Source organism: Cervus elaphus, chromosome 25 (genome assembly GCF_910594005.1).
Source record: "Cervus elaphus chromosome 25, mCerEla1.1, whole genome shotgun sequence".
Classification (NCBI taxonomy): domain Eukaryota; kingdom Metazoa; phylum Chordata; class Mammalia; order Artiodactyla; family Cervidae; genus Cervus; species Cervus elaphus.
The window spans coordinates 36,981,547-37,001,359 of record NC_057839.1 but is presented as its reverse complement, the minus strand read 5'-3'; the positions used below and the strand labels follow the sequence as shown (position 1 = coordinate 37,001,359).

Genomic DNA, 19,813 nt, shown 5'->3' with positions numbered 1-19,813 from the left:
CATGCAGCCTTTGCATGTGTGTCTCCTCTGCCTGGGCTCCCTTTCCCAGCCCCATTGGCTTGACAAGCATCATCTTTTTAAAAAAATTTTTTTTCATTTTTTAAATTTTTGCTTATGCTGGGTCTTCATTGCTGCACAGGCTTTTCTGTAGTTGCAGTGAGCAGGAGTCACTTTCTAGTTGTGCTGTGAGGGCTTCTCATTCCAGTGGCCTCTCTCGTTGTGGGGCACAGCTTTAGAATTTGTGGGCTTCAGTAGTCGCATCTCCTGAGCTCTAGAACACAGGCTCAATAGTTGTGGCATACGGCCTCAGCCACTCTGAGGGATCCCTCTGGACCAGGGATCAAACCTGGGTCTCCTGAATTGGCAAGCAGGTTCTTTACCACTGAGCCACCAGGGAAGTCCCACAAGCATCATCTTAATCTCTTGTAGGGATCTCCGATCTCCTTGATGAGGCACATAAATCCAAGAGTTAATCACCTTGCTCCCTGTGCTACTTACACCCTTGCTTCCATAACACATATGTACATTCTTCATTCTGAGATAGTAAGGATAACACTTCCATCTAGTATCCATATAAGTGGGGGATTTTGCTTTGGAAAAATAGTCAATTATAATATATACAGTCATAGGCTTTGGGATTAGACTGTGTTTAATTCTTAACTCTCTCTCTTACTACCCACGAGACCTTGGATATTTATCTTCCTTGGACCTCAGTTTCCTCATCTATCATATGAGGATGGTAAATACTCCAGGGAATTTCTGTGAAGATTAACTGAGACAGTCTAAGTCAAATGATTGTTGTCAACAAAAGATATGCTATTTTGTCTACTGACTTAGGGAAGAAGGATGCTCATTGCCAGAAGTTTGCCAAAGTAGTGCTAGAGCATAATTAGCCCATTTTTAGAACACTACAGAACAATTGTTCTATTTTCCTCTCCTGCTTATGTACATCTGGGTAAGAACACCAGCCTTGTCAGTCATCCATGGGGACACCGTTATCTTGCTTGTTTCCAGACTCCATTAAAGGTTCCAGTCAAATTGTCAGCATCTAGAACTGCTTATTTGGGACATATACAGACCCACATTCTAACTTCTTCAAAATTCTATGCTCTATTTTGACATCTGAGCCTTTAACATTCTGCCTTCTTAACTCTCTGTTGAATAGGTCTAGCTGCTTCTCACCCTGTTACAAGAATCTTCTTGAAGAAGAATGAGTCAAACACGCTTCTGGCAGGTTATAGTACTCCTCCTATAATCTAAGGATCTCAAACAGTAGCCGCCAGTCTTTCCTTTGTCTCCTAACCCCTAAGGCACATCACTGGGCAACCATACAGTGGGAACTCTGCAGGTCACAGTGTCTATTCCGAGCCCAGCCAGCTCAGAATGCTCATTTGTGGCTTCTTAACTAGTGTATTTACCAGTGAATGTGATTCCATGTTGTAGACCACTGTGGAGAGGTTTATGAACACTTTCTGCTGGTGAAGCCTGGTTTAGCAGAAGTGCTGCAGGCAGGACATTCTCCTGTCTATAGGTCAGCGTGTGTCTCACAAGTTGCTCCTTTTACAAAATCCATTACCATTTACTTGGTTAGATAATCCAAGGCAGACTTTCTAATGAATCAGAGTCACTATATCTTTTCTCTCCAGAGTGAAAGATGCATTTAAGTTCTCTGGGTTTCTCTTCTGTGCTAGATGAAGGCAATTTGAAAAACTGATCAAGAAATATTCCATTTGGATTCATCCTTCTACCTTCCTCCAAGGGCAGCATTAAAGGTGAACCAGCATCACACTTCACTCAGCTGGGCACCAGATTATTCTTTAACAAAGCTTTTTGAACTTTGGTCTTTAACTCTTGAATAATGGTCATAGAGAGCCATTTCACCTAATCTATTAGCATCTATAAAAAGAGTCTCAGGCATTTACTTTTAGAGAAAATAATCTGCTCATTTCAGTGGAACAAGATGGACAGCCAAGGTCAATGAGGCATCAAAAGTAAGTTTTCCAGCCCTTTGTGGAGACAGGCTGGGGGATTTTTTTTTTTTTTAATGGTATTTAACAAATAGAGTCTGAGTGGAATTTTAAATCAAAATCCCAGATGATAAACTCTTGGCAGAAGAAACTTTTTCTTTTTTTAACACTTTTTTTTTTTTTCCTCCTGACATCTGTTCTTCTCACTTTCTGAAATAAACATTTCACTTTGCTAATGTTGTGAGGTGTGGGGCTGGGAAGTTACTCACTGTCTCCCTCATCCATAGAAACAATTTCTTAAGGCTTAAGGGAGATTTTTTTTACACACCCCTTTAAGAGGCAAGTAAGTAAGTAAGTGTTAGTAGCTCAGTGGTGCCGGACTCTTTGCGACCCCGTGGACTGCAGCCCACCAGGCTCCTCTGTCCGTGGGATTTTTCAGGCAAGAATGCTGGAGTGGGTTGCCATTTCCTTCTCCATCGTGAGAGGTAAATCCTTCCCAAATTTGAAAGGCAATCAAACCAGAATGTCTCAGAGCCCCGTGATGGAATCCTGGCTTCCTTTTCTTAGGCAGGAGAAATACATCACGTGCCCCACCTAGAGGTACAATTTGGAATTGCCTGTAAAGGGGCTCTAAAGTGGATTCTGGGAGATCCTATTTACTGAATTTCAAATTTAAACCAAACACTTTGAAACAAAGAGCGGAGAGAAGAGAGAATTAAAAGATAAAATGTCTACTCTCAAAGAACTGATAAAGGGGGAAATAAGCAAAGAAGTAAAAATGGGCTTCCCCAGTGGCTCAGATGGTAAAGAATCTGCATACAATGCAGGAGACCCGGGTTCGATCCCTTGGTCGGGATCAACCCAGTGTGGGAAAGAAGTAAAAATACTTAACATTTTTTTAACAAAACCATAATATGCAGGTGTGCTAAGTCGCTTCAGTCATGTCCGACTCTTTGCGACGCTATGGCCTGTAACCCAACCAGTCTCCTCTGTCCATGGGGTTCTCCAGGAAACAATATTGGAATAGGTTACCATGCCCTCCTCCAGGGGATCTTCTTCTCCCAGGGATAGAATCTATCTCCATTGCAGGTGGGTTCTTTACCGCTGAGCCACTGGGGAAGCGCAAATCCTAATATATAATTTGTCAAGGATTCTGTGCAGATGGTAGGCTCAGTACATGTTCTTAACCCCTCTCTCCCACCAGGGTCCCAGCTGGGCCCTTGAAGAGTTGGTTTGTGTGAGTTTGGGCCAGAGGAGAGGGAGGAAAACGTGAGCCATCTGTAAAGTCAGGAGAGGGAGAGGGATCCCACTCGCACAGCAAAGATCCAGGGCTCGGGCCACAGTGAGCGGGCAGCCAAGTGAATTCTTTGTAAGGCCCTGGAATGGGACAGAGGGGCTGAGAAACCCTCGCCCCTGAGGAGAGGCTAGGAGATCCAGAGGAGCCTGGAACAAAATCTATGGTCCCTGCAGATGCTTGAGGAGATCAGCAGCTGTCCAGGCCTGTCACCTCAGTGACCCCAGAAGAGGTCTGCTTGGCCAAGCCAACTATTCCCTCTGGTGCTAACTTTCCATGCCTTGAGATCCAGGAGATGCCCAGGAATCTGGGGGCTTCCTCTCCCTAGCCATTAATCCCAAACTCACAGCTATTTGGCCCATTGTTACCAGCCTCCTGGACTGGTAAAGCTTTTTTTTTTTTTTTTTTCGTCAGTCTGCTAACTCACAACTCCCATGGAACAATATTTTCTAGTTCTAAGGAATCATTCTCTCTCTTAATAATAATATGCTGGACTGCTTGTGAGTCTGCAAGGATGGTGATAAAAGAGGCTACTGTACTCTATTGTTTTTAGAGAAGATACAAGCATATTGTATCCCCTTCTCCAGGGGATCTTCCCAACCCAGGGATTGAACCTAGGTCTCCTGCTTTGTAGGCAGATTCTTTACCATCTGAGCCACTGGGGAAGCTCATATCATAGTCAAAAATATCTAAAGACTGAGACAAAAAAAATATTGGTGCTTATAAGACTATACGGGAAGATTATCAGGACAAACTCTGCATGGAATGCATGTTTCTGATCCAGATCCCCTGAGTCTTGTCCTGACGAATCTGGTTTGCTGCTATCTCTGCTTCAAACTCATCCTCCTCTTTTTCCTGAGTCTGCAGCTGGTAGGATATTTGGATCTGCAGAAGCTGCCTGTACTCCTGGGCTAAACCTTACCTCTTATGAAACTCTCCTACCCTGTTAAGTTCTTTAAGACCTTCCTTTATGTGATCCTGTTCTATAGCACCTTCTTCCTGTTCTTTTCCTTTTTTGCAAGCTTTCTTGCTCTTGAGCTTTTCTTGTACACATGACCTCATTCCCAAGTTGCTCCCTTTCCTCCCTTTCAGGCCTCAGCCACCTGTCCTTCTCAGCCAGTTTCTTTTCCTCTGTTCTTCTGTCCAGTTCTTTCTCCGGAATATCCTCCTCCTCACATTGCTCCACTACGTAGCCCTGAGAAAGCTTCCATTTTCTTCCCATGTCTTCTCTTTTTTGCTTCTTTGTTATCAGTCTCTTCTGGAACCTTTGAAGGGCTCTCTGCATGAGCTTCACATGCAAGTCCTGCTGTGTTCTCTACTCCACCTGAATGTATCCTATTGTCTCGCTGAGGGTTTTTTTGCAAAAAGCCCTGCTTTGTCTTTTCTTCCCCTAATTTATCCTGTCCTCTCTCAAGTTTACCCTTTGAATCATTGTTTTCTGCCAGTTGTGCCTGCCTCCCCTTCCTCCAGCTGCTGCAGCACCTGTTTTGGTGATTTGATGGCAACGACCTGTGAGTCCAGTACCAAGTGTGTGTTCTCCACCAGTTCTTTCTGTCTCCTCTCCTCCTGGGCTTGTCATTGTTTCTCAGCTCATTGGTCTTCCTCCCAGGATTCTGAGAACATCTCCTCTTTCACCATTTTCTGCCTCTTCAGCTCCTCACTGAATTCTGCCTGTGCTTTCCGCTTCTCACCACACACCTTCAGATGGATACAAAGCAACTCAGCATAGACCCTCACTCCACACCCTCAGGGCTTCTCTGGTGGTTCAGATGGCAAAGAGTCCACCTGCAATGCAGGAGACCCAGGGTCCATCTCTGGGTTGGGAAGATCCCCTGGAGGACGGCATGGCAACCCACTCCAGTATTCTTGCCTGGAGAATCCCCACAGACAGAGGAGTCTGGCTGGCTGCAGTCCATGGTGTTGCAATCTGTCAGACATACCTTCAGATGGATACAAAGCAACTCAGCAGGGGCCTACTGACAGCTCAGTCACAAAACACTCTCTGTTTTTCTCTTCCAATAATCTAATTTTCCTTCTCATTCTTTTTTTCCCCTCTATTGTTTCTTTAGACAGCATTTCAGTAAAATACTCATTTTCTTCTGATGTTAAGCATTCATGTAGCTTATTTCATCTTTTGTCAGTATAGATGGAATACTGTATTCCTTTATTTAAAGCTATATTGAGATAATGTTGGTTTATAACATATCTAAGTTTCATGAATACTGCAGTATATTTCACCTAGTGTATGCACCACAGTGGGGCTTCCCACATGTGCTAGTGGTAAAGAACCTGCCTGCCGATGCAGGAGAGGTAAGAGACATGGGTTCAACCCCTGTGTCGGGCAGATTCCCCTGGAGGAGGTCATGGCAACCCAGTCCAGTATTCTTGCCTGGAGAATCCCATGGACTGAGGAGCCTCGTGAGTTACAATCCACGGGGCTGCAAAGAGTTGGACACTACTGAAGTGCCTGAGCGCACACGCAGGCATCCACCACAGTGTGCTCACCACCAAAAGCTTAGTTTCTATCCATCATGACACATCATCTCCTTTACCCACTTAGACCTCCCCTTTCCCTTCTGGTAACCACTGCTCTGTTCTCTTTATCTATGTGTTTACTTTTGTTTTGTTTATTTATTTATATACCACATATGAGTGAATTCATAAGGTATCTACCTTTCTCCATCTGACTTATTTCACTTAGAATAATACCTCAAGATCCATTTATGTTGTTGCAAATGGCAAGATTTCATTTTGTTCTGGCTTAGTAGTATTTCACTGTGTATATATTATCACATCATCTTTATATCCATTCATCCAATGATGAGTACTTAGGTTATTTCCATATCTTGGATATTATAGATAAATGCTACCATGAACATAGGGGTGAATAAAATCTTTTTTGAATTAGGTTTTCGTATTCTTCAAAAAATACTCAGAAGTGGAATAGCTGGGCCATATGCTAGTTCTATTCTTAATATTTTGAGGAATTTCCATATTGTTTTCCATAGTGGCTGTACTGATCTACATTCCCATGAACAGGGTGTGTGGTGTTTCTTCACATCCTTTCCAACACTTGTTATTTCTTAGTCATTCTAACAGTTGTGATGTGATATTTCACTGTGGTTTGGACTTGCATTTCCCTAATAACTAGTGATATTGAACATCTTTTGATGTGACTATTGACCATCTATATGTCTTTTTGGGGAAAAAAAGCTATTCAATCCCTTGTCCATTCTAAAAATTGTTTATTTTTGTTGTTATTGAGTTGTATGAGTTCTTTCTATATTTTGAATATTAACCCCTTATCAGATAAACAATTTGCAAATATCTTCTCCCATCTGGTAGGTTATCTTTATGTTTGCTTGACTGTTTCCTTTGCTGTGCAGAAGCTTTTAGTTTGATATAGTTCTATTTGTTTATTTTTACTCTTGTTTCCTTATCTGAAGAGATTTATTCAGAGAAATATTGCCAAGAGTGCACAAAATCTTGCATGCAAATTTTCATAGCAACTTTATTTACAGTGGCAGAAACATAGAAGCAATCCACAAATCTATGAAATACTGCTGCTGCTGCTGCTAAGTCACTTCAGTCATGTCCGACTCTGTGCGACCCTATAGACGGCAGCCCACCAGGCTTCCCTGTCCCTGGGATTCTCCAGGCAAGAACACTGGAGTGGGTTGCCATTTCCTTCTCCAATGCATGAAAGTGAAAAGTGAAAGTGAAGTCGCTCAGTCATGTCCGACTCTTCGCGATCCCATGGACTGCAGCCTACCAGGCTCCTCCGTCCATGGGATTTTCCAGACAAGAGTACTGGAGTGGGTCACCATTGCCTTCTCCGTATGAAATATTAATATGTAATAAAAAAAGAATGAACTAGTGTTATACAAAACAACATAGATGGATCTTAAAATTGTTACCTTAAGTAACAGAATCGAAACACAAAAGACAGCATATGGTATGATTCCATTCATATAGAGTTCTGGAAAATGAAAGCTATAGTGACATATAATAGATTCAGTGGCTGCTAGAGTTTGGGGACCCTTAGCGGTTGGAGGTAGGAACAAGGGATATATGAAAATGCCGTAAGATACATTAGGGTGATAGACAATTTCTTTATCTTAATTGTGGTTATGGCTATTCAATTATTGTCAAAATTCATCAAATAATTAATTTTAGTGTATGTAAATTATACTTCAAAAATCTACTTAATTTAAAACTAGCTAATAAAAATCTGTCATTTAATAATAGTACTATTACGAACTGGACTCACTGCTACCTCTTGGGATTATTTCTGCACAAGAATCCTATCGGTAGCAATATGCATGATACTAGCTATTAATTCTTAAGGGTTTGCTATATGGCAGCACTGTTTTGAGTGATTTTACAATTTTTGTTAAAATAATTTTTCTAACAACCCTCTGAGGAAAGTATTGTTATCTCTATTTGACAGGGGAGGAAGCTAATCACCAAGATATTAATTAACAGCTAGTAAGTGGCAAATTTATATTTTGAAACAGGTAGTTTAACTCTAGAGACCAGATCCTCAAGTATGACTGCATATTGATAGGCAAACACAGGAAATGTACATGTCAATATATTGCAATCTGTTTAATCTCCCAAACGAAGGGTACATGCAAATATGAATTCAAGAAGGGGGAGACTTGGCATAGGAATCCTTCACTGGGAAAGATAATTCTAGTTCTGAGTCTCAAAGGTTGAGAAGGAAACCTTTGAATTGTTGAGTAGCATCAGAAAATGTGTTTTCTGAAAGTCACCTGATACTAGGCAAGGCACTTTTTTTCTCACAAAACCAATCGTTTCATTCTTGAACTCAACTGGAATATTCTCAGTAAAAAAGGGTGAATATTCACAGTCTCTTATAAGCAAAGGCCTTGTCAATTTGTTAACTGTAATTTGGTGTGCTATTCTATTAGACATTAAAACCCTCATTCAGAGAGTTTTTGAATACTGAAGCCAAACTTTTCACGTTTGAAGAGTTGCTTCAAATGTTGTGCTCTAATCATTCCAGCAGATGGCAATACAATCATTCTTTAAAAAAACATATTTCCCCATCCAATTTAAAAAAAGACAAAAACAGCTTACTCTTTCTTATTTATTTATTTACAGTCCTCTGGCAAGTCCTTCTTTGTGGTAAGCTAAAACAATACATTCTACACAAGAGTTTTTAAGATTTCAGAGTTTTCTAAAGTTTTATAAAGGACCTTAAATGCTAAACTGGACACTGATCTTTATCCTGTAGAAAATGGAGGAAGCATAGATATCTTTTGAATCATGACTGACACGGTCAGAACTGTACATTAGGAAAATCACTCCGACTGGGAAAGGACAAGTGGCAGGATGTGGAAAGAGAATAAATATTTGTTGGAATGGCCTAGAACAGAGGTAATAGGAAATTGATCTTGAACATGGCAGTAAAAACTATGGCTTAGGGACTTCCTTGGTCGTCCAGCGGTTGAGAATCCACCTTGCAATGCAGAAGACGTGGTTCAACCCCCGGTTGGGGAAGATTCCCCGTGCTCCAGGGTGACTAAGCCTGTCCATTACAACTGAGCCTGAGTGCCACAACCAGACAGTCCGTGTCTGCAACAAAAGATCCCTCATGACACAACAGACATCTCATGGGCTGCAGCTAGGACCCGAGGCAGCAAGATGAATAAACAAACAAACAAAAAAGCTATGGCTTAGATGATGAAATAACTGCAGACATCCACGAGAGATAACTGAACAACTGATTGGATGTTAGAAGTTCAAAAGATGGAAGAACCATAGATAACCCTTGGGTCTTAATCATGTTTTGGGGGGAAGATAACTAGAAGGCACAAGAATAGGTTTGGACAAAAGAGAATTTTTTGAAGTGCCAAGGTGCACCTATATGCTGATTTAACTTAGCATCTCACAAGACAGTCTACTGTTTAGATGAGAAATAACCTTTCAGAGATGGATGCAGAAGTGGTGGGTATTTGTAGCCACAGGAGTAGATGAGAAAGTCTGAGATGAAAAAGGCTGAAGTCCTAGGAATCTTCTGGAGAATACCTGCATTTAGGGGAATCTGAACATATGATTAACTTTAGCAGGATTTTCAGGTGAGTGTACTGTCTTTCAAAGCCTATGAATAAGGACAAATGGAATAAGAGTAATAAATATTTTAAAAAACTTTGTGATCATTTGTAAAGAGGTCATTGCATTTTGAGAAACCATTACACAAGTGGGTGGAGGCAGAAAGGTTATTATGAGAAAGGAATGGAGAAATGAAGAAAAAACGGAAAGTTTCTCTGAAAAGTCTGGCAGTGATGGGAAAGGAAGCTGTGGTTCTGTAGGTTGACTGGATGGTCGGGACAAGGGAAAATCTTTACAAAGTCCAGAGTTTTCCATGTATTTGTGTCTGTCATGAAGGAGACAGTTGAAATTATACTAAAGCTGTTTTCTTTTTTCTTCTTAAATGACATCTAGATAATCTAATGTAACTGCAGAACTTCATTTTCCTAGAAATTCATAGATGTAAGAAAGAATGGAGAATATAATTTAACAATGAATGTCACAACATGTTTCTTATTATTAACTATTTATCCAGTGATGCCTGAAGCTTTGAGACTATGAGACTTAGTCACGCTAATCAAGTCTGTTTGCACAGTCCAAGATCTTTTGAAAGTGGTAAATGATAAGTCTGAAGAGGCTGCTGAAGCATCAACCAAGCATTTAGAATCATAGAAAGCTCTGAAGCCCACTGCTCTGTTACAATATGGAAGCATGTTTTCTTGTCCAAATTTAAATTTTATCCTTTCTGGGTTGTTTTTTTTTTTTTTTTTCTTAGGAAGAGAAAACTCAGTTGGCAATACTTTATCTTGCTGGCAGAATTACTGAGGTGTAGAATTTGCTTCTTGCCACTAGAACTTTGGTGTCATGGTGTCATTTTTGTGCAAAGGAATCTGCGGAGACTGCCAGTTGAATCTGTGTGAGGAAAAAATAACATAACCTTGAATTGCAAACAACCAAGTCTGCCGTCAAATATGATAAACATACTGGTTTCATTAAAAACTAATAGCAAGACAGAATTTTCAAACACAGAGGCAAAGGAAAGTAAAGACAGGAAGAGGGCGGTGGGTGGCGGAGGACTTCCAGGAACTGTTATCTGTTCTTTTCTGTACAGATAAAGAGTTTGTTTATAAATTCCCAAACACCTGTCTCTGCTTTTAATTCTTGAGATCATGCTGTACCATTTCTGTCAACAGTCCTAAAAAATGAAAGATGATGAAATTACTCCCTTCTACTAGGTATCACTGCCCACAGGTTAGCATGTCTGGAGGCCTGGAAAGGCTGTGGTCTGCTAGAAGATAGAGCCTCCAGGGAGGGATGCACAACAATTTTTATATACATCAGAACCCAAGCAGAGAAAGCAAAGAAATCAATTTTCTTTTTATATCTGTAAAGATTAGAAATGCAATTTTAACTCCGAGTTTCAATAAACAGGGATTTATTTTCAATGGGAAGTGCTCCCTTTTTTTATATCTTTGCAGAATGGATTGATCAAATGGTAAATACATTATACACCTATTATCCTGATCACTTCTTTGAAAGTAGTGGGAATCCAAATTCATACAAAAAACAGATTCTGAAACTAGATTCTTCTGATTTCAATAAAGCTGTTTCCTAGGTTAAATCTCAAGATCCTTAAGGACAGAAACTTGTTCTTAATCTTTACTTATATTTGTTATACTGTGTATTTTAAAAATGCTGCCTGTTTAACACTTTTAAATTTTGACAATCACTTGGCCAACAGTCATCACCACTTCTGTGGCAATAAAACCCTTTTTCTGTTTACCTATTGGGTGGTAATGGAGTCTGGGAAGGGATGGAGTTCCTCCCCCAGCCGGGGAGTGAATGGTGATTGGATTAAACCAAATTGGGCACACCTAACTCCTCATTTCCTCAGGGATTAGATCTGACAGACAGAGTGCCTGAAGACCTATGAATGGAGGTTCGTGAAATTGTACAGGAGGCAGTGATCAAGACCATCCCCAAGAAAAAGAAATGCAAAAAAGCAAAATGGCTGTCTGAGGAGGCCTTACAAATAGCTGAGAAAAGAAGAGAAGCTAAAGGCAAAGGAGCAAAGGAAAGATAAACCCAACTGAATGCAGAGTTCCAAAGAATAGCAAGGAGAGATAAGAAAGACTTCCTCAGTGATCAATGAAAAGGAATAGAGGAAAACAATAGAATGGGAAAAACTAGAGATCTCTTCAAGAAAATTAGAGATACCAAGGGAAATTTTCATGCAAAGATGGGCACAATAAAGGACAGAAACAGAGAAGAGAGGATATTGAGAGAAGCAAAAGATATAGAGAAGAGGTGGCAAGAATACACAGAAGAACCACACAAAAAAGATCTTAATGACCCAGATAACCATGATGTTGTGATCACTTACCTAGAGCCGGATATCCTGGAGTATGAAATCAAGTAGGCCTTAGAAAGCATCACTATGAACAAAGCTAGTGGAGATGATGGAATTCCAGCTGAGCTATTTCAAATCCTAAAAGATGACTGTTAAAGTACTGGACTCAATATGCCAGCAAATCTGGAAAACTCAGAGATGGCCACAGGATTGGAAAAGGTCCGTTTTCATTCCAATCCCAAAGAAAGGCAATGGCAAAGAATGTTCAAACTACCACACAGTTGCACTCATCTCACACATGAGCAAAGAAATGCTCAAAATTCTCTAAGACAGACTTCAACAGTACATGAACTGAGAACTTCTAGATGTTCAAGCTGGATTTTAAAAAGGCAGAGGAACCAGAGATCAAATTGCCAACATCTGCTGGATCATCAAAAAAGCAAGAGAGTTCCAAAAAAAACATCTACTTCTGCTTTGGACTTCCCTGGTGGCTCAGGTGGTAAAGCGTCTGCCTATAATGTGGGAGACCCAGGTTCAATCCCTGGGTTGGGAAGATCTCCTGGAGAAGGAAATGGCAACCCACTCCAGTATTCTAGCATGGAAAATCCCACGGACAGAGGAGCCTAGTAGGCTACAGTCCATGGGGTCGCAAAGAGTTGGACACGACTGAGCAACTTCATTTTGCTTCGCTTTGCTTCAGCTTTATGGACTATGTCAAAGTCTTTGACTGTGTGGATCACAAGAAACTGCGGAAATTTCTTCAAGAGATGGGAATACCAGACCACCTGACTTGCCTCCTGAGAAATCTGTATGCAGATCAAGAAGCAACAGTTAGAACTGGACATGGAACAGCAGACTGGTTCCAAATTGGAAAAAGAGCACGTCAAGGCTAGATATTGTCATCCTGTTTATTTAACTTACCTACAGAGTACAGCATGTGAAATGCCAGGCTGGATGAAGCCCAAGCTGGAATTAAGACTGTGGGGGGAAATATCCATAACTTTAGATATGCAGATGACACTACCCTTGCAGCAGAAAATGAAAAGGAATTGAAGAGCCTCTTGATGAAAGTAAAAGAGGAGAGTGAAAAACCTGGCTTGAAACTCAACATTCAAAAAACGAATATCATGGCATCTGGCCCCATCATTTCAAGGCAAATAGATGGGGAAACAATGGAAACAGTGACAGACTTTATTTCCAAAATCACTACAGATGGTGACTGCAGTCATGAAATTAAAAGACATGTGCCCCTTGGAAGAAAAGCTATGAGCAACCAATTAAAAAGCAGACATATTAAAAAGCAAAGACATTACTTTGCTGACAAAGGTCTTTCTAGTAAAAGCTATGGTTTTTCCAGTAGTAATGTATGGACTACAAAGAAAGCTGAACACCAAAGATTTGATGCTTTTGAAGTCTGGTGTTGGAGAAGACTCTTGAGAGTCCCTTGGACTGCAAGGAGACCCAACCAGTCCATCCTAAAGTAAATCAGTCCTGAATATTCATTGGAAGGACTGACGCTGAAGCTGAAACTCCAATACTCTGGCCACCTGATGCGAAGTACTGACTCATTTGAAAAGACCCTGATGCTGGGAAAGACTGAAGGCAGGAGGAGAAGGGGACGACGGAGGATGAGATGGTTGGATGGCATCACCAACTTGATGGACATGAATTTGAGCAAGCTCTAGAAGTTGGTGATGGACAGGGAGGCCTGGTGTGCTGCAGTCCACTGGATCACAAAGAGTTGGACACAACTGAACGACTGAACTAAACTGACCTCCTTATTTGTGATTGGCTTAGAGTGGGGTATATAAGTCTGTTTTGGCCAATGAGAACTAAGAGGAAGTCTGCGTGGACTTTTGAGAGTTTTCTCACTTCTGATTTGAAAAGGAAAACATAGAACAGACTCTTTCCCCTCTCTTACTTTCCCCCTTCCTACTTTTCAATATAACTGTGTGAGGACATGCTGTTTGTAGCTGTGGCAAACTCAAGGGGAAAGCCAGATAGCTGAAGAGAGCTGTGGGAGAATGCTGACTTAGTGGCAGGATTCGCCAATGCTCGCAATTACTTCTGGGTTTCTGGCCAACAATAATGACAATAAATGCCCTCATGACTTTGCCACATTTAGTTGCTTATGTACTTCCTAGTCAAAAACATTTAAATTGAGGCAGAAATTTAAAAAGATATCTCACATTACCTCATTGTTTCAGCTAATAATCTTGTGAATGTTAGCTGGAGTCCACAGAGGATGTTGGTAATCAGATCTGACTTGACGAACATCACAAAACTCGTAGGTGGCAGACCTAACAATGAAAATCCTAACTTTGGATAGCCATTCACATACTCGGTACAATGCACTTGATTATTTAACATGTGTCAAGTAACGACAGGCCAGGATTTGCCAACATGAGTGAAGCTGCAATCTTGGGGAAATTTCCCTTTTCTCAGGCAAGTCCTCATGAACTGGACTGGACTCCATCTCACCTCTCAGATCACAGTGAGGTCCTTTTAAAAGGGCATTCCATTACAAGAGTAGGCTGAATTTTCAGTAACAAATCAGTGAAAGGCTAAAGGCCTTTCATCTGCTAAAGGCTGATCTCTTCCTAACATTTTTGAGGAGTCCATTGTTAGCATGCCCAGAAATAAAGATTTGGAAGGAAATTCTTTTTCATATTTGTCCCATCTTCTTCCTACCTTTCACTAATTTGTTACTCTTCTAATGGAATGCCCTTTTTAAAGGACCTCACTGTGATGTGAGAGGTGAGATGGAGTCCAGTCTTACAGGAGAATACCAGTCCTTCCTCTCTCCAATCTATCTTTGTTGGGCATAGGTAAGTGTGATTCCCAATTCCATTTCAATTTCCATAGGAGAGCATAGTTTTTCTGCTTCATTTCGTCTCTGACTTAGATTTGTGATCATCCCTGGATTGTACCAGACCCATTTCTACACTCTTTACGCTACGCTTTTCCTTATAAACTACTTCAGGGAGAAGGTGTGATTCTTATCACTCTTCATCTTAACATGGTTTCTTCAGAAAATAAAGCATATGGTATAAGCTTAGAAGCTAATACTTTATTGAGGGTTCAGTCTTGGGAGATCTAGAGTGAAGGACAGTGGGTATATTACTGAACTGGCCATAGCTTTGCAAAATACACAACTGGTTGTTGTGTATCTTGCAGAACATCTTTAGAAAAGTTGTACAGGTTATTATGTCTTAGAACTGCCCATAGAGGAAGAGGGTGAGCAGTTTATCTGCTGACTTTCCTCCATCTTCTGTTCTGCTTCAGTCCAAGTTCATCCCTTATGGGAATAACTTTCTTGAACTTATAGGTATCATTATTCAGCCTCTTCAGGCAGATTTAGGGGGAGCAAGAGCCTTCACAAATCCAATAGGGCTGTAATGCAAAGTCTCTTCCTGACAACTAGTGTCACACATGGGGCTATGGCCTACCCTGGTGGCTCAGACAGTAAAGAATCTGCCTGCAATGCAGGAGACCCAGGTTTGATCCTGGGTTGGAAAGATCCCCTGAAGAAGGGAATGACTACCCACTCCAGTATTCTTGCCTGGAGAATCCCATCAACAGAGGAGACTTATGGGCTAAAGTTCATGGGGTCACAGAGTCGGGACATGACTGAACGACTAATCAAGCACCTGGGTCTAAAGTGGTGAATCCACTAGCTTTTAATGCTTGTCTCTGGGACCATTCTTGCTGGCCAGTAATTAAAGAAAGTGGTCAAGTGTAGGCATGAAGGGTCTGATGAGTTAGACTTACTGGCTTTGAGTGATGCAGAAACTGGGTCTAAACCCAATCTGTATTTCCAACAAGCTGAGAGGAGATCTCTTTTTTCCTTCCAATTTTATTGAAATATAATTGGCGTGCACCACTGTATAAGATTAAAGGTGTACATCATAATGATTTGAAAGAGATTTATTTTTTACTTTCTTCAGTTTTCCTCACTTTAAAGGGACTGGATCTCTCTTAGGGGCTGATACCCTTACTCCCATGTCTTCTAGAACTTACCTATTCTTCCAGAGCCATAGAGAGATGGGTTTATTTTCATGGATGAATAAAGTTGATAATTCCCCTCCACCTCCAAGAATGTGCAAATCATGAAATCCTGTATTGTGTTTTCACTGTGTAGAACATTCTTTAACTGTAAGGGAATAAATTCATTTTTTAGGATCTGAGATCCTCTTGATAACTGCCTATTTGTGTTGCTACAGTCATTACACTCTATCAGAACAAAACATAAATCTAAAACTTGTTTTGTATTGTGCAGTGTGTTTTGATGGGTGGGCCAAATTTTTTTCTTTTTCTCTATTGGTTTCATAAAACACACAGAAACTGATGAATTTGAATTATGTAAACCAAACAGGAAAAAAAAAACCACTAGATTAGTTCAAGGGGAAGGAGATGAGGGTATGAGATAAACTTCAGATCACAAAAAATGGTTCTGTTCTGGGGCAGATTTTTGAATTATATATGTATTTTTCTTCTTGTCTAAATGTTTCTATGTTTATAGAAACTTTTAAACACGGATTTGCCTTTCTTTAATAATAATCCAACCTCCACCAATGGAACTTCTCTGTAAAAATTTCTCAGCAATATATTTGGAAACTCATGTCTTGAAGGCAGATTTGGAAACATAAGTCTGATTTAACTCCAAAAGTCAGCAGCAAGGCTTGAGTTGCATTCCTGTTAGCACTTGTCCTGAGAAAATACCATTTAGCCAATTATTCTTAATAAAAAGCTTCACATGCAACACAGGCAGCCCAGGGATCCCAAAGTCTGTGGTGAAGACAAACTCTTGGGCTGACTGTGTCACATTCCCATCTCAGATGCACGTTACAGTGTGCTGACCAGGCCCTGCTTCTCAGGACAAGTGGGTGATGGAACCAGAGCATTTTAACTGCCCCCATAACCGCAGCCCTGGACTAGATTTATGATCTCGGGGAAGCACTCTGAGTTTTGGTCAACACTGTCAAAATAAAATAGCTTTTGAAGAAGAGTGGCTGCTAGGGAAAAAAGTCAGCCACAGATGTGCTGACAGATCTGACACTTCTTTTCGGATGCTAGAAAGAGCGTAGCGTCTGGATCTAGACACAGTTCAGTTTTATTCCTGGCTTCATCATTTATTAACTCTGCCTACTAGAGTATACATCTTACTTTCTTCTCTGCAAAGTGGGAAAGCTAATTATGATCTCAAATGATTCATGTGAAGATGACATGAGAAGCTATATGGAACTATATAGCTTCATATCTGACTCCTTGCAGCTCTTCATTAGGGTTCCAAGTCTGTTTCTCCTTGCTCCTCTCCCCAGCACACCCTCTCCCCAGCATTTCTTCAGACCAGGTATCCTGTAGAACCTGTTGCTTGGCTTACACAGCAGTTATCTCTGATCTGTCTTGATGCTTTCCATTATCCATGTGAGAAAAGATTTATCTTCTTTTCTTAGCTTCCTCGGCATCTAGAGACATAGGACACATCTCTGGCCAATAAGACATAAAAAGATATCTCCTGAGAGTTTTCAGGGAAAGTTTTGGTTTGCTGATAAACATACAGAAGCAACTGGAAACCCTCTTCTTCCTATTTGAATGCATAGGTCTGGAACAGCCGTTTTGTGACCGGATGGCAATAAGCACGCTAGAGAATCCAAAAGAATCACAGCCTCACAGAGATGTGAGTTCTGACTTTGGCTTGCAGCTGCCTATCCTAGTCTTTCAGTAGGTACAATAAGAACAAAACTCTTGTTTGGTCAAAGCACTTGACATATATAATTAGGTAAGTGGGACCAGGGTTAGAGAAAGAGAGTAAGAGTATGAGAGAGAGACAGACACACAGACAGAAAGACAGACAGACTATTCCCATGCAGCTGGGGAAGTAAATGCTCTGATTTCTGAGGTATAAATATCAATATAGTAGGCTAGATAATGGTTCCCCCAAAGGTACTCAGGTCTTAATCTCTGGAACCTATGAATATCACCTTGCATGCACGCTTGATAAATTACTTCAGTTTTGTCTGACCCTTTGAGACCCTAGGGACTGTGGCCTGCCAGGCTCCTCTGTCCATGGGGATTCTCCAGGCAAGAACAATGGAGTGAGTTGCCATGCCCTCCTCCAGGGGATCTTCCCAACCCAGAGATCGTTCCCACGTCTCTTACATTTCCTGCATTGGCAGGTGGGTTTTTTACCACTAGCACCACCTGGGAAGTCCACGAAGATCCCTTTATATGGCAAAAAATATTTTGTAAGTGTTATTAAGTTTAAGATTCTTGAGACTGAAGAGATTATCATAGTGGGCCCCGAATACAATCATGTGTAGCCTTATGAGGGGCTTTCCCTTGTGGCTCAGCAGGTAAAGAGTCCGCCTGCAGTACGGGAGACCTGGCTTCGATCCCTGGGTTGGGAAGATCCCCTGGAGAAGGGAAAGGCTACCCACTCCAGTGTTCTGGCCTGGAGAATTTCAGGGACTGTATAGTCCATGGGGTCGCAAAGAGTCGGACACGACTGAACGACTTTCACTTTCACTTTATAAGAGGGAGGCAGAGGAGACTGACACAAACATTCACAGAACAGAAGATAAGTGACCCCAGGGGCAGAGATTGGACCCCTGTGGCCATAAGCCAAGAAGTACTGGCGGCCTCCACAGGCTCCAAGAGGCAAGAGTGGAAAACACCCTCTACCGGAGCCTCTAAGGGACCATGGTCCTGTCAACAGCTTGATCTCAGCCCAGTGATACAGACTTTGAACTTGAGAACTGTGAGAAAGTGTTGGTGTTGTTTTAAACCACCCAGTTCGCAGTAATTTGTTACAGCAGCCACAGAACATTAATACAGTGAGCTATCAAAAATTTAATGAATTCATATTAGGGGATGAGTAATAGTGATAACAGATATTTATTGAATGTCCTCTATGGACCAGGCAACCACCCTAAGCTCTCTGCATGGATTTCCACATTAGTCCTTCCAAAAGTCCTCTGAAGCAACTTCCCTTCTTATATACATTTCCTAGCAAGAAGAGCCACTCCAAGAAAGGTAAGGAGCCTGCCCAGAGTCACACAGTGAATGAGTGCTAGAGATGAGATTTGAACTTGGACTACGTGATTCCATACCCATTCCAGCCCTGCTGCTGAAGAAATGATAGGAAACTTTCTATGTTCCCAGTTACATCTCTAAGATCAGTTATTAAATAAAACAATCATATAGTATTGGCATCTGTAATTGGACATACAAGGTCCGTTAAGAGAACATTTTCTTCACAGATTAAAAAATGAGAGCTTACCAAGTGTCACATGCTGAGGTGAGCACCAGGATGGCAAAAGTAACTAAGACAGACAGCTTTCTCTTCAGAGAGGCTCTCTGCCCACCCATCTCACACGACTGTTTTCTGAAACCCTAGCCGTTTATGAAACCCTATACCATTATACCAAAATTCCATGTCAAAGTATAACTTCTAAATGATTTCCTTAAACCAAATATAAATTGATATAACTTAATTGTTATTCTTTTCCATATGTCTAAATAATGGAAAATAAATAGATAGAAGAAATGGAAGGAAGGAAGGAGGAGCTATTTTCAATAACCACAGCATAGTTACTAATTACCTCATACCTCTGCTGAAAAATTCCTTGGTTATTCTTTCTAATTGGCATATCAGTATTTTTCATGTAACAGTTTCAGAGCCTGATGATAAAATGTGTGTTTTGTAAACACAAAACCTCTGTATTTTTTTTTTACAGTGGTTTTTTTTTTTTTTTTTAAAAGCAAAAAACATGCCAATATGTCTAATTCTTGGTCAAATTCTTTTTCCAATTAGGTTGTTCCAGAATAGTGAGCAGAGTTCCCTGTGCTTTATGATAGGTCCTTGTTGGTTATTCACTTTAAATATAGCAGTGTGTGTATGTCCTTCCCAAACTCCCTCTCTCTTCCCTTCTTCTCCCTGGTAACCACAGTTTGTTTTCTAAGTCTCAAAATCCCTGTATTTTAAGGTTAAAACTTCCTTGTATTTATTAAGCGTTTCATTTTTAATTAGCTTCTGTGTTTCTTCTCATGTCTAAAAAGTGAATAGGTGAAGAAAAGTTCTCTATTGCTTCCCAGGATTCCACAGAACCAAGTTTTGAGCCTGGTTAGATCATTGATGGGCTT

At 40.9% G+C, this 19,813-nt stretch overlaps 1 non-coding gene and 1 pseudogene across 1 annotated transcript; one reads left to right on the top strand and one right to left on the bottom strand.

Annotated features, from left to right (window-relative positions):
* Positions 1 to 4,005: 4,005 nt before the first annotated feature.
* Positions 4,006 to 14,038, bottom strand: LOC122683646 (annotated as a pseudogene).
* Positions 12,150 to 12,221, top strand: TRNAY-AUA. Its single transcript has one exon. It is a non-coding gene; the product is annotated as a tRNA-Tyr (tRNA).
* Positions 14,039 to 19,813: the final 5,775 nt, after the last annotated feature.